The sequence below is a fragment of the Triticum aestivum genome, chromosome 7A (genome assembly GCF_018294505.1).
Source record: "Triticum aestivum cultivar Chinese Spring chromosome 7A, IWGSC CS RefSeq v2.1, whole genome shotgun sequence".
NCBI classification, from domain to species: domain Eukaryota; kingdom Viridiplantae; phylum Streptophyta; class Magnoliopsida; order Poales; family Poaceae; genus Triticum; species Triticum aestivum.
In genome coordinates, this window is record NC_057812.1 from 498,227,233 (window position 1) to 498,242,634 (window position 15,402).

A 15,402-nucleotide genomic window follows, 5' to 3' on the forward strand; every position below is an offset into this window, starting at 1 on the left:
AAAATCTGGCGCGATGGCCGCTGCCGGCGCCATCCACCCCCAATCTTGGTGTTCTATGCAATGCATGGGCATCTATGCACGGGAAATTATGTTGAACATTCTTAGTTGTAAGCAGGCTAGCTCTACAGCCATGATGATAGTGACTGCAGACGGTGAGGCTGACTATGGTTTGCCGAACACGGCGCCTACACTCAGGTGTCATCTCTGGCGCAGGGTCTTGTCACTTCACTTTGAGGAGCAGCACGTAATAATTTGACCAACGGGTAGTACAGTACTACTACATTGGTAGTACTACTACTAGTACTAGCACCATCGTCTGGATTTAGTAGTACTACCACGTCCATCTGGATTTAGTATTTGACTAGCAATATCTAGTAATGCATGTCACAAAAAATGTACCACTCCCTCTATAAATAAATACATGGTGTATTGTTGTATTCCTTCCGGTAGATGGCTCACATCTAAAGTCTCGTCAATTATACTACTATTGTACTCACCGAGCGCTCAGCTTGGTAAGCTACCAATAAAAATTGCAATCAAAGACTACTATTGTACTCCCTCCATACTAGTGCATTAGTCACATTATGAAAACCAAATATTAATCCCAAAACTTTTAGGCGCTGTGCATTAACTACCCACCTCGTTCCCTGTTTTTTGCCATGAAAAAAGAAATCACCCAATACGAGACGTGGGGTGCGTATGCATCCAATGACTTGAGACTACTCCCTCTGTCTAGGTGTATAAGTCATCCTAGAGCAAGTGAAAAAGTGGAGTGGGCTCTCATGCAAGAGCGTAGCTATATGCGGATTCCTAGGCTGATACAATAAATATGAAGAAAGAGAGAGAGAAGATGAGAAAAAAGTAGTACTCTTATAACCAGCCTTGTAGCTAACCTTATTGTATGAATGGCTACAAGTGATGGCTCTATATGACATGGCAAGATCATATAGCCAGCAGCTGGCTATACTATTAACCATGCTCTTAGGTTGTGCACCATGACCAAGACGAAGGCAAAAGTGAGAGAACTTAATGTCTTTTTGCTAATTAATAGCATTACATGCAATGAACTTATAATAGTGTCATGCATATGGCACTAGTCTAAGTTACTACCTTCATAGTGCAAAGTAACATAGTATTAGTGTCATAGATGGCTTCATTTATTAGCTTGTAGACTCGTCTTTTCTTAGAAAATGCTATGTTACAATAACATATTATGTTACTCTAAACACATCTCTCCTCAGTAAATACATGCCACATAAGCAAACTTGTCTTGGAATGCGGTATGTTACTTGCTAAGTTACTCCCACTATGACTAGCCTTAGCACAATATTTTTTGTTACATGCATTAACATTTTATTAATTAAATCAAAGGTCAAAACTTGGCGCAAAATGCAAAGGGGACCAATAAACCAGTAAACATCAAAGTTCTCTCGTTTGGCCCCAACTAGAGGTCCAGTGAGATGACTATACTGCACCGGCATGGAGGGGACGCAGCTTCATTGACTTACTGCACCGGATGCAACTTCATTGACTTACTGCACCTACCCTTGGTGTATGACAGGTGAGACCAACTGGTGGCTGGCCCACCTATCGTAGAACCAAAGGCAGGTGCAGTAGAGGGCCGAGGAGTAGATGACCAACACACATGTCGCAAGATTAGTTGACTAGAAGCTAGACCCATTGAGGCAATGAGCGCGAGCATCAGCCGGCTGTGCCAGATGGTCCACGACGCCGGCCTGGGGCTCGGCACCAAGGAACGTCTCCAGGTCATGCTTGAGGCCGCCAGGGCGAGAGGCCGCTTGGACGACAACTTCGTCTCCTTGTTCGACGAGGTCCTCGTCGGCTTCCTCGACAAGTTCACCATCGTCAAGAAGCTTGCAGACGACCTTGACGTATGCGTCCAGCCCACACGCCCAGGCTCTACGATGCCTGCCACCCTCAACGGCCTCTATGGTGACAACCTCTTCGACGCACTAGTGGCCCTGCGACTGCTCGCCGTCGCGCCGGAGAATGTCCACCTCGAGGTCGCGCTCGCTGCGTAGCGCCTGGCGCAGCAAGACACCATCGACATAATCACCCGCGTCTACGCGCAAATCATCCACAAGGACTACTACGTGCAAGAGGAGGACGACAAGTCACTGGCCTTCTTGGCCCGCAGGGCAACCTTGGATGGCATTGTTCATAAGCACGTTGAGCTCGCCGCCAGCGCTGCTGCTCCTCACACGTCGGTTGGTGACCCGGCGCACTAGGGCATGAGGATGTCGTTGATGGATCTATATGTATCTTTATCTTTCCATCAAATCCATGTAGTAGTATATGGTACTACTAGTAATTATCTTACCTTTCGCATCAACTTCATAATTTTCTTACGTACTCCATGCAACCGCGCCAGAACCAAACTTCTCATTACTCTAGGGAAAATCGTTATTTCTATCTATCGGTCGTGCCATGTAGCAGAACCAAATTTTACAAGTTACAAGTTCAAAAAGAAAAGCCTGCCGTGTTCACATCGCATCCCCACACGATTGGTCCAGCACGCCGCTCAAGGGGGAATGCGTGTTGTGTTGCATTTTCACTTACAAGTGGGACCGCCGTTGAGCAAACCGACTATGTGGAAACCCCCACCCCGCCCACTACGCGATGGCTGAGAAAACAGGAGGGAGAAGAGATGGTTGTAGCACGGACTCCAAGAAAAATGGTGTCAGATGGGACTCGTGTGGGTGGCGTGTGCCGTACTTCTAGACGTGAATGCTAGTTCTGGCCCATGCCACCCCACTATATCGAGCCTATATCGAGGTGTTGGTTACGTAGAACAAATTTCCTGGAGTCCGCACTCAGCCCTCCTCTATCTCTCTTCTCAGCCAACCAGTAGATGTGCAAATCCCATCGTCTGTTTGCTCACATGCGGTCCCATGTGTCAGTGAAAATGCAAGAGGACCCACTGAACCTGCGCATCTTTCACCTCGACGTGCAGGTGATGAAAAACAAATCCAATAAAGATCTCCGGTGGCCGCTTTTGGAGTTACTCCAGAGTAGTAAGATTCTATTTATAGTTTAACCCAAGATGCACATCACGTGGCTTCAACTAGCACTCCATTTGCTTGCATGACACGACCTTGCTGGATGTCCCACGTGTCGGCAAAAGGAGGAAGAACTCGACCAAATCTTCTCCACATTTAGACTGGAGGAGTAGGAAACACAGCAAGCCTTGTGCCTGCATCATACTATGTACAAGCCCACCTCACGTAGTCACGCTATCACCATATTTCCAGGCCTCCGTGCGACACCTAGCTCTAGTTGATCTAACTAGAACTAACTATTGTGCTAGCATACTCCAATATTGGTTGGCTCTATGTGTTGTGGCAACTTCATATAACCAGATGCTGGCTATACTACTATGGCACTAACACTCCAAGAAGTGAGTCGAAAACCATTCATAAATTGAGTTTATGACATGCATATGCAAATGTACCATTCATTACATACAACAAGTCATCAACACACAACAACAACGAGGATACATGTTGGATTATAGATTAGTTCCAACAAAACATTCTAGTAAATACTAAAGTTTTCATCACACAACAAATAACAAGCAATGAAATGAACTTCAGCTCAACCAATCCTCAGCATTGGAAACACTTGCTTTGAACCAGAAGAGTTTCTCTGGGAAGGGCCAGCTACCGTCAATCTCGAGACCAATGGAGGACTGATCATCCAGGCTGAAGCGGCCTATTTCATGACCCATATTATGATAGCCACGGTAGCGAACCATAGCAATGTCCGAGGTATAGATACAGTTGCTTATCATAAATGGTAGTAATGTTGTGTCAACAGCAGCTGGATCGCCTTTCACCATCATTGGATAGTTTTGTCCAAGGAAGAGCGAGTTTCCTCCAAGAGTATCAATACTAAACCAGGGAGAAGGTGTTGGCACTAGCACAGTAGTATCCATCCCAAATACCCCGCAACGGATGTTGGAATAGGTCTGGAGAGTGCGACCATGGAAGACAACACCTGCTTCCTTAGTAACATCAACAGTGCCCTGTATACAGACAAGAAGAGGTGAACCATCGGAATAAGTTGCCAGGCGCCACTGAGTATATGGGTCCTCATGCTCATGATCATGATAATCGTCATCTCCCCCTTCGTTATAAATTTTTTTCAAGTATAGGTGGTGGAATGTTCATAGGACCATGGAAACACAAGAAGGTTAATTAGTAAAGGGAAACTAGCTAACCCGCATGCATGTGGATGAAACAATTATAATTATGGTGGAAGACAAACGTACCGAAAGCACCAGGATTCCGTGCAAAAACAGTGCCACGAGTAGTGGCAACAAACACAAGACCCTTGTATTGAATTGCATCACAGTACACATCCGTGTATAGAAACTGATTTTTGAGCAATATCCATCGAGTCGAAGTATGAAGGATGACATTTAGCTTGTCGAAGATAGCGACAACACAAGCATTCCTATAACCCCAAGAGCGGTCGGGAACTCGACAAATTGCTATCTTCTATAGACGACAGTCATCATGATCGTAGTTGAACGTACGTAGAATACCGGTGTGCTCAACCTTTGGGCAGTCTGAGATTTTTGGAAGTGGAACCCGGTGACGAGTGTACACATTCACAATTTCCCACTCGCAGTTGTACCCAATATAAACAACCCAATCTCCATTTTTGCGCCTGCCCAAGCCTTACCCTCAAGCGATGGCATCTTAACATCACACGTATCATTATCAAGCGGCATCAACTTGCATAAGGCGAGGCTTGCGTCGTCCACGCGCCAGTGATTAGGGTCACGGTGAAGAAGATAGGGGAGATCAAACCGCTCCTAGACCCTTGGGTTCTTTGTAATGATGTTATTAGTTGACCGAGAATGTTCTTGAACGAACCTGCCATGCTAGCTGAGGTGATGAAGTCGCACCGGTCAATGAGTTCCTCCACCACGTCATCTTTCAGATTGGGGCAAGAATAACGGGGCCGTTTCCTTCCTGTTCCCTCCATGGATAAGACGATCAAACAATGGCAGAAGGAAGGGTGAAGGCAAATGGAGGAGGGTGGAAGAGCGTGCGACAACAGTTCCAAATAGATAGGGAAAGGCGAAGAGGTGGTGGACGGTTGCCACGGTACACGAAGAGGCGCCCCGGCCTACATAGACATCCATTCGGAAATTGTACAAAAGGACTCACCGTCGTCTCACTGACATGTTGGAACGGGACCACATGTCAAAGAAGAGGCTGGTGGGGAGTAGACGGTTGCCACATAGGTCATACACTGATGACAAGGCCGTCCTGTCAGACCTAGCGCCCGCGCGGGATGGCTTCCATCCCCCACACGAGCGAAGCCACTTCTCACCCCCACACGGTTGGTCTGACATGCCGCTAGGCCAACTCCAGCGCGTGCAGCTCAGACGCGCGCTCTCTCATCCCCCTTTCCCTTGACGCCCCAAGCTACCCAACCATGGCTACATGTTTTGCGCACCCGGCGACCAGATTTGGAGCGGATCCGGTCGGGCTTGAGCTCGCCCGGCTGTGTCTGAGGCCGCGCCGCACCATGGACTGGCCGGGCCCCGGGTAGGAAGGCCCCGACAAGGCTGCATGCAGGTACTGACTCCTCCTCTTAGCCGCTCGGATCTACACTGTCGGCGGTCCGCCAACAGATACATGGATGACGGTCGGCCGGGCTCGGTGCTGGCCCAAAAGCTGATCGGCGCACCATTGCCACTCATTACGTGCGACGACTACCCAAAGAAGGTCTTACGCCACGTTCCTACAACACCAGAACATCCTGGATGGGTGTTCATCAAGTGCTCAGCCAATGGGGTATGTGCTACTTTAGCTTCGGTTGTGCTCTCGGATTAGACTAGTTGTGCTAACTTAAAATTTTATTGTGTAAAATGGATGCAAGTTTTGGTATTGGGAAGAAGAGTACGTCGATATATTGATAGAGCGCAATTTAGTAGATGTTCTAGCACTTTTAGCTAGCATAGAGGTTAGTAATGAAACTAGTGCACTTGTTGATATAATAGAGGCTAGTGGTGAGACTAGTGCACTTGTTGATATAATAGAGGCTAGACATGAGACTAGATGCGAGGAAGCAATGTGTACTTCTTTACACTCGAAGAAGAAAGAAGCACGCAAGATCGAGCCTCTGCAGATCAACAATGAATGCATCAAGAAGGCACTAATCCAACTTACAGGAGCAGTAATGGAAGTTGGATATCTTCTAAAATGTATTCTTGTGGTTCTTGTTTTCTTTGGTCTTGCTTTTCTAGTCAAAATTTGGTGATGTATTTCCATGTACCAAAAATCAATGATGAAAAAAATATATGTGTTTGCAAAGAAAAATGTACGCGGCCGGGATGCGTCTGCACGTTGGGCGCACGGCCACCGCATCCGAGAAATGGCTCGGACACGACCCCATTGCCCTGCCCAAACAGACAGAATCCAGGCAAAACGGACGTCTGTTTGGGGTCGTGTGTTGGAGTTGGCCTTACAAGTTGGACAACAGTTGAGGAAACCGACTATCGGCAAACCCCCACCTCGCCCGCCATGCGATGGCTGAGTTAGAGAAACGAGGAGGTTGAAGCGATAGCTGTAGCACAGACTCCAAGAAATATGGTGTCAGATGGAAGTCGTGATGGTGGCTTGTGCCATACTCCTGGACGTGAATGCTTGTTCTGGCCCATGCCACCCTACTATATATTGAGGATTCGAGGTGCTGGTTACATACAACGAACACATTAACATATGGCCCACCTCACACCGTGGCCAAATTTCCTGGAGTTTGTGCTAGGTTAAAAAGTGTTCTTTGTGAGGGTGGGTGGCTGGTCTCAAGTTTAAAACTTGTTGTATTAAGTATACGTAGACGTAGAGATAGTGCAACAGTTTTGAAAGTTTGAACCCAAACATCATAATGCAATTTCTACTCGACTCATCCGAGGACCTAGGATGATGGGATTCGCAGCTACAGTAAAAACACCCGCCCAACGCGCGAAGCATGTGAAGCTAGTACAAATAGTAGTACTATCGTTGATTGGACTCATCTGATAACCTGTTGCAATGCACATACAATTATGTATTCGGGAAATATATTTTTGCCTCGTCGCGGCCCCACTCAGAGAAGCGACTCGAAAGCCATTCATAAATTTAGTAAGTTTATCACAGACATATCATTTAGCATTACATACAACAGGTCATCAACCCACAATGACAATGAGGATACATTATAAATACTAAAGTTTTCATCACACAACAAATAACAAGCAATTAAATGAACTGCTACCTCTTGAGCACTGCGTTGGTTTTCCCCAAAGAGGAAGGGATGATGTAGAAAAGTAGCGTAAGTATTTCCCTCGGTTTTTGAGAACCAAGGTATCAATCCAGTAGGAGGCTACGCGTGAGTCCCTCGTACCTGCACAAAACAAATAAATCCTCGCAACCAACACGAATAGGGGTTGTCAATCCCTACACGGCTACTTACGAGAGTGAGATCTGATAGATACGATAAGATATTATTTTTGGTATTTTTTTGTGATAAAGATGCAAAGTAAAATAAAGGCAAAGTAAAAAGCAAAGGAAATAACTAAGTAGTAGGAGATTAATATGATAAAGATAGACCCGGGGGCCATAGGTTTCACTAGTGGCTTCTCTCGAGAGCATAAGTATTCTACGATGGGTGAACAAATTACTGTTGAGCAATTGACAGAATTGAGCATAGTTATGAGAATATCTAGGTATGATCATTTATATAGGCATCACGTCCGAGACAAGTAGACCGACTCCTGCCAGCATCTACTACTATTACTCCACTCATCGACCGCTATCCAGCATGCATCTAGAGTATTAAGTTAAAAACAGAGTAACGCCTTAAGCAAGATGACATGATGTAGAGGGATAGACTCATGCAATATGATGAAAACCCCATCTTGTTATCCTCGATGGCAACAATACAATACGTGCCTTGCTGCCCCTACTGTCACTGGGAAAGGACACCGCAAGATTGAACCCAAAGCTAAGCACTTCTCCCATTGCAAGAAAGATCAATCTAGTAGGCCAAACCAAACTGATAATTCGAAGAGACTTGCAAAGATAACCAATCATACATAAAAGAATTCAGAGAAGATTCAAATATTATTCATAGATAGACTTGATCATAAACCCACAATTCATCGGTCTCAACAAACACACCGCAAAAAGAAGATTACATCGAATAGTTCTCCACAAGAGAGGGGGAGAACATTGTATTGAGATCCAAAAAGAGAGAAGAAGCCATCTAGCTAATAACTATGGACCCGTAGGTCTGAGGTAAACTACTCACACTTCATCGAGAGGCTATGGTGTTGATGTAGAAGCCCTCCGTGATCGATGCCCCCTCCGGCGGAGCTCCGGAACAGGCCCCAAGATGGGATCTCGTGGATACAGAAAGTTGCGGCGGTGGAATTAGGGTTTTGGCTCCTGTATCTGATCGTTTGGGGGTACGTGGATATATATAGGAGGAAGGAGTACGTCGGTGGAGCAACAGGGGGCCCACGAGGGTGGAGGGCGCGCCTGGTGGGGGTAGGCGCGCCCCCCTACCTCGTGGCCTCCTGTTTTGTGTCTTGACGTAGGGTCCAAGTCTCCTGGTCTTATTCGTTGAGAAAATCACGTTCCCGAAGGTTTCATTCCGTTTGGACTCCGTTTGATATTCCTTTTCTTCGAAACCCTAAAACAGGCAAAAAACAGCAATTCTGGGCTGGGCCTCCGGTTAATAGGTTAGTCCCAAAAATAATATAAAAGTGGATAATAAAGCCCAATAATGTCCAAAATAGTAGATAATATAGCATGGAGCGATCAAAAATTATAGATACGTTGGAGACGTATCAAGCATCCCCAAGCTTAATTCCTGCTCGTCCTCGAGTAGGTAAATGATAAAAACAGAATTTTTGATGTGGAGTGCTACTTGGCATAATTTTAATGTAATTCTTCTTAATTGTGGTATGAATATTCAGATCCGAAAGATTCAAGACAAAAGTTTAATATTGACATAAAAATAATAATACTTCAAGCATACTAACAAAGCAATTATGTCTTCTCAAAATAACATGGCCAAAGAAAGTTATCCCTACAAAATCATATAGTCTGGCTATGCTCCATCTTCACCACACAAAATATTTAAATCATGCACAACCCCGATGACAAGCCAAGCAATTGTTTCATACTTTTGACATTCTCAAAACTTTTTCAATTTTCACGCAATACATGAGCGTGAGCCATGGACATAGCACTATAGGTGGAATAGAACGGTGGTTGTGGAGAAGACAAAAAGGGGAAGATAGTCTCACATCAACTAGGCGTATCAACGGGCTATGGAGATGCCCATCAATAGATATCAATGTGAGTGAGTAGGGATTGCCATGCAACGGATGCACTAGAGCTATAAGTATATGAAAGCTCAAAAAGAAACTAAGTGGGTGTGCATCCAACTTGCTTGCTCATGAAGACCTAGGGCGATTTGAGGAAGCCCATCATTGGAATATACAAGCCAAGTTCTATAATGAAAAATTCCCACTAGTATATGAAAGTGATAACATGAGAGACTCTCTACTATGAATATCATGGTGCTACTTTGAAGCACAAGTGTGGTAAAAGGATAGTAGCATTGTCCCTTCTCTCTTTTTCTCTCATTTTTTATTTGGGCCTTTTCTCTTTTTTATGGCCTCTTTTCTTTCTCTTTTTTATTTTTCGTCCGGAGTCTCATCCCGACTTGTGGGGGGAATCATAGTCTCCATCATCCTTTCCTCACTGGGACAATGCTCAAATAATGATGATCATCACACTTTTATTTTTCTTACAACTCAAGAATTACAACTCGATTCTTAGAACAAAATATGACTCTATATGAATGCCTCCGGCGGTGTACCGGGATATGCAATGAATCAAGAGTGACACGTATGAGAGAATTATGAATGGTGGCTTTGCCACAAATACGATGTCAACTACATGATCATGCTAAGCAATATGACAATGATGGAGTGTGTCATAATAAACGGAACGGTGGAAAGTTGCATGGCAATATATCTCGGAATGGCTATGGAAATGCCATAATAGGTAGGTATGGTGGCTGTTTTGAGGAAGGTATATGGTGGGTGTATGATACTGGCGAAAGGTGTGCGGTATTAGAGAGGCTAGCAAAGGTGGAAGGGTGAGAGTGCGTATAATCCATGGACTCAACATTAGTCATAAAGAACTCATATACTTATTGCAAAAATCTACAAGTTATCAAAGCAAAGTATTACGCGCATGCTCCTAGGGGGATAGATTGGTAGGAAAAGACCATCGCTCGTCCCCGACCGCCACTCATAAGGAAGACAATCAAAAATAAATCATGCTCCGACTTCATCACATAACGGTTCACCATACGTGCATGCTACGGGAATCACAAACTTTAACACAAGTATTCTTCAAATTCACAACTACTCAACTAGCACAACTTTAATATCACCAGCTTCATATCTCAAAACAATTATCAAGCATCGAACTTCTCATAGTATTCAACACACTCATAAGAAAGTTTTATTATTAATCTTGTATACCAAGCATATTAGGATTTTAAGCAAATTAACATGCTATTTAAGACTCTCAAAATAATCTAAGTGAAGCATGAGAGATCAATAGTTTCTATAAAACAAATCCACCACCGTGCTCTAAAAGATATAAGTGAAGCACTAGAGCAAAACTATATAACTCAAAAGATATAAGCGAAGCACATAGAGTATTCTAACAAATTCCAAATCATGTATGGCTCTCTCAAAAGGTGTGTACAGCAAGGATGATTGTGGTAAACTAACAAATAAAGACTCAAATCATACAAGACGCTCCAAGCAAAACACATATCATGTGGCGAATAAAAATATAGCTCCAAGTAAAGTTACCGATAGAAGTAGACGAAAGAGGGGATGCCTTCCGGGGCATCCCCAAGCTTTGGCTTTTAGGTGTCCTTAGATTATCTTGGGGGTGCCATGGGCATCCCCAAGCTTAGGCTCTTGCCACTCCTTGTTCCATAATCCATCAAATCTTTACCCAAAACTTGAAAACTTCACAACACAAAACTCAAAGTAGAAAATCTCGTGAGCTCCGTTAGCGAAAGAAAATAAAAGACCACTTCAAGGTACTATAATGAACTCATTCTTTATCTATATTGGTGTTATACCTACTGTATTCCAACTTCTCTATGGTTTATAAACTATTTTACTAGCCATAGATTCATCAAAATAAGAAAACAACACACGAAAAACAGAATCTGTCAAAAACAGAACAGTCTGTAGTAATCTGTAGCTAGCGCAAGATCTGGAACCCCAAAAATTCTAAAATAAATTTCTGTACGTGAGGAATTTATCTATTAATCATCTCAAAAATAATTAACTAAATATCACTTTCCAAATAAAAATGGCAGTAGTTCTCGTGAGCGCTAAAGTTTCTGTTTTTTACAGCAAGTGTAACAAGACTTTCCCCAAGTCTTCCCAACGGTTCTACTTGGCACAAACACTAATTAAACACAAAAAACACAACCAAAACAGAGGCTAGATAAATTATTTATTACTAAACAGGAGCAAAAAGCAAGGAATAAAAATAAAATTGGGTTGCCTCCCAACAAGCGCTATCGTTTAACGCCCCTAGCTAGGCATAACAAGCAAGGATAGATCTAGGTATTGCCATCTTTGGTAGGCAATCCATAAGTGGCTCTCATAATAGATTCATAAGGTAATTTAATTTTCTTTCTAGGAAAGTGTTCCATGCCTTTCCTTAATGGAAATTGGAATCTAATATTTCCTTCCTTCATATCAATAATTGCACCAATCGTTCTAAGGAAAGGTCTACCAAGAATAATAGGACATGAAGGATTGCAATCTATGTCAAGAACAATAAAATCTACGGGCACATAATTCCTATTTGCAACAATAAGAACATCATTAATTCTTCCCATAGGTTTCTTAATAGTGGAATCCGCAAGGTGCAAGTTTAAAGAGCAATCATCAAAATCACGGAAACCTAACAAATCACACAAAGTCTTTGGAATCGTGGAAACACTAGCACCCAAATCACATAAAGCATAGCATTCATGATCTTTAATTTTAATTTTAATAGTTGGTTCCCACTCATCATAAAGCTTTCTAGGGATAGAAACTTCCAATTCAAGTTTTTCTTCATAAGATTGCATCAAGGCATCAACGATATGTTTAGTAAACGCTTTATTTTGACTATAAGCATGAGGAGAATTTAGCACGGATTGTAACAAGGAAATACAATCAATCAAAGAGCAATTTTCATAGTTAAATTCCTTGAAATCCATAATAGTGGGTTTAGCAACATCTAGGGTTTTAATTTCTTCAATCCCACTTTTATCAATTTTAGCATCAAGATCAAAAAATTCCGAATTCTTGGAACGCCTTCTAGGTAAAGGTGGATCATATTCAGTCCCATCATTATCAAGATTCATATTGCAAAACAAAGATTTAATAGGGGACACATCAATAACTTTTAGATCTTCATCTTTATTTTCATAGGAACTAGAAGAACACGCTCTTATAAAGGCATCTTTCTTAGCACGCATCCTAGCGGTTCTTTCTTTGCACTCATCAATGGAAATTCTCATGGCTTTGAGAGACTCATTGACATCATGCTTAGGTGGAATAGATCTAAGTTTCAAAGAATCAACATCAAGAGTAATTCTATCAACGTTCCCAGCCAAATCATCAATCTTAAGCAATTTTTCTTCAATCAAAGCATTGAAATTCTTTTGCGAAGTAATAAATTCTTTAATATTAGATTCAAAATCAGAGGGCATCTTATTATAATTTCCATAAGAATTGTTGTAGGAATTACCATAATTATTAGAGGGATTACTAGGATAAGGCCTAGGGTTGAAATTTCCTCTATACGCGTTGTTACCAAAATTGTTCCTACCAACAAAATTCACATCCATAGATTCATTATTATTCTCAATCAAAGTAGACAAGGGCATATCATTAGGATCAGAAGAAACACTCTTATTAGCAAATAATTTCATAAGTTCATCCATCTTTCCACTCAAAACATTAATTTCTTCTATCGCATGCACCTTTTTATTAGTAGATCTTTCAGTATGCCATTGAGAATAATTAACCATAATATTATCTAGGAGTTTAGTAGCTTCTCCTAAAGTGATTTCCATAAAAGTGCCTCCCGCGGCCGAATCTAAAAGATTTCTAGAAGCAAAATTCAATCCGGCATAAAAATTTTGTATAATCATCCACAAATTTAAACCATGAGTAGGGCAATTACGTATCATTAGTTTCATTCTCTCCCAAGCTTGTGCAACATGTTCATGATCAAGTTGCTTAAAATTCATAATATCGTTTCTAAGAGAGATGATCTTAGCGGGAGGAAAATACTTAGAGATAAAAGCATCTTTGCACTTATTCCATGAATCAATACTATTTTTAGGCAAAGACGAAAACCAAGCTTTAGCACGATCTCTAAGCGAAAAAGGAAATAGCTTCAATTTAACAATATCATTATCCACATCTTTCTTCTTTTGCATATCACACAAATCAACGAAGCTATTTAGATGGGTAGCGGCATCTTCACTAGGAAGGCCGGAAAACGGATCTTTCATGACAAGATTCAGCAAAGCAGTATTAATTTCACAAGATTCAGCATCGGTAAGAGGAGCAATCGGAGTGCTAATAAAATCATTGTTGTTGGTATTGGTGAAGTCACATAATTTAGTATTATCTTGAGCCATCGTGACAAGCAAGCAAACTAACACACAAGCAAACAAAAAGCAAGCGGGCAAAAAGAGGCAAATAGAGAAAGAGAGGGAGGATAGAGAGAGAGGGCGAATAAAACGGCAAGGGTGAAGTGGGGGAGAGGAAAACGAGAGGCAAATGGCAAATAATGTAATGCGGGAGATAAGGGTATGTGATGGGTACTTGGTATGTTGACTTTTGCGTAGACCTCCCCGGCAACGGCGCCAGAAATCCTTCTTGCTACCTCTTGAGCACTGCGTTGGTTTTCCCCGAAGAGGAAGGGATGATGCAGCAAAGTAGCGTAAGTATTTCCCTCAGTTTTTGAGAACCAAGGTATCAATCCAGTAGGAGGCTACGCGCGAGTCCCTCGTACCTGCACAAAACAAATAAATCCTCGCAACCAACGCGAATAGGGGTTGTCAATCCCTACACGGCCACTTACGAGAGTGAGATCTGATAGATATGATAAGATAATATTTTTGGTATTTTTGTGATAAAGATGCAAAGTAAAATAAAGGCAAAGTAAAAAGCAAAGGAAATAACTAAGTAGTAGGAGATTAATATGATAAAGATAGACCCGGGGGCCATAGGTTTCACTAGTGGCTTCTCTCGAGAGCATAAGTATTCTACGGTGGGTGAACAAATTACTGTTGAGCAATTGACAGAATTGAGCATAGTTATGAGAATATCTAGGTATGATCATGTATATAGGCATCACGTCCGAGACAAGTAGACCGACTCCTGCCTGCATCTACTACTATTACTCCACTCATCGACCGCTATCCAGCATGCATCTAGAGTATTAAGTTAAAAACAGAGTAACGCCTTAAGCAAGATGACATGATGTAGAGGGATAGACTCATGCAATATGATGAAAACCCCATCTTGTTATCCTCGATGGCAACAATACAATACGTGCCTTGCTGCCCCTACTGTCACTGGGAAAGGACACCGCAAGATTGAACCCAAAGCTAAGCACTTCTCCCATTGCAAGAAAGATCAATCTAGTAGGCCAAACCAAACTGATAATTCGAAGAGACTTGCAAAGATAACCAATCATACATAAAAGAATTCAGAGAAGATTCAAATATTATTCATAGATAGACTTGATCATAAACCCACAATTCATCGGTCTCAACAAACACACCGCAAAAAGAAGATTACATCGAATAGTTCTCCACAAGAGAGGGGGAGAACATTGTATTGAGATCCAAAAGAGAGAAGAAGCCATCTAGCTAATAACTATGGACCCATAGGTCTGAGGTAAACTACTCACACTTCATCGGAGAGGCTATGGTGTTGATGTAGAAGCCCTCCGTGATCGATGCCCCCTCCGGCGGAGCTCCGGAACAGGCCCCAAGATGGGATCTCGTGGATACAGAAAGTTGCGGCGGTGGAATTAGGTTTTTGGCTCCGTATCTGATCGTTTGGGGGTACGTAGGTATATATAGGAGGAAGGAGTACGTCGGTGGAGCAACAAGGGGCCCACGAGGGTGGAGAGCGCGCCTGGGGGGGTAGGCGCGCCCCCTACCTCGTTGCCTCCTCTTTTGTGTCCCGACGTAGGGTCCAAGTCTCCCGGGTCTTGTTTGTGAGAAAATCACGTTCCTGAAGGTTTCATTCTGTTT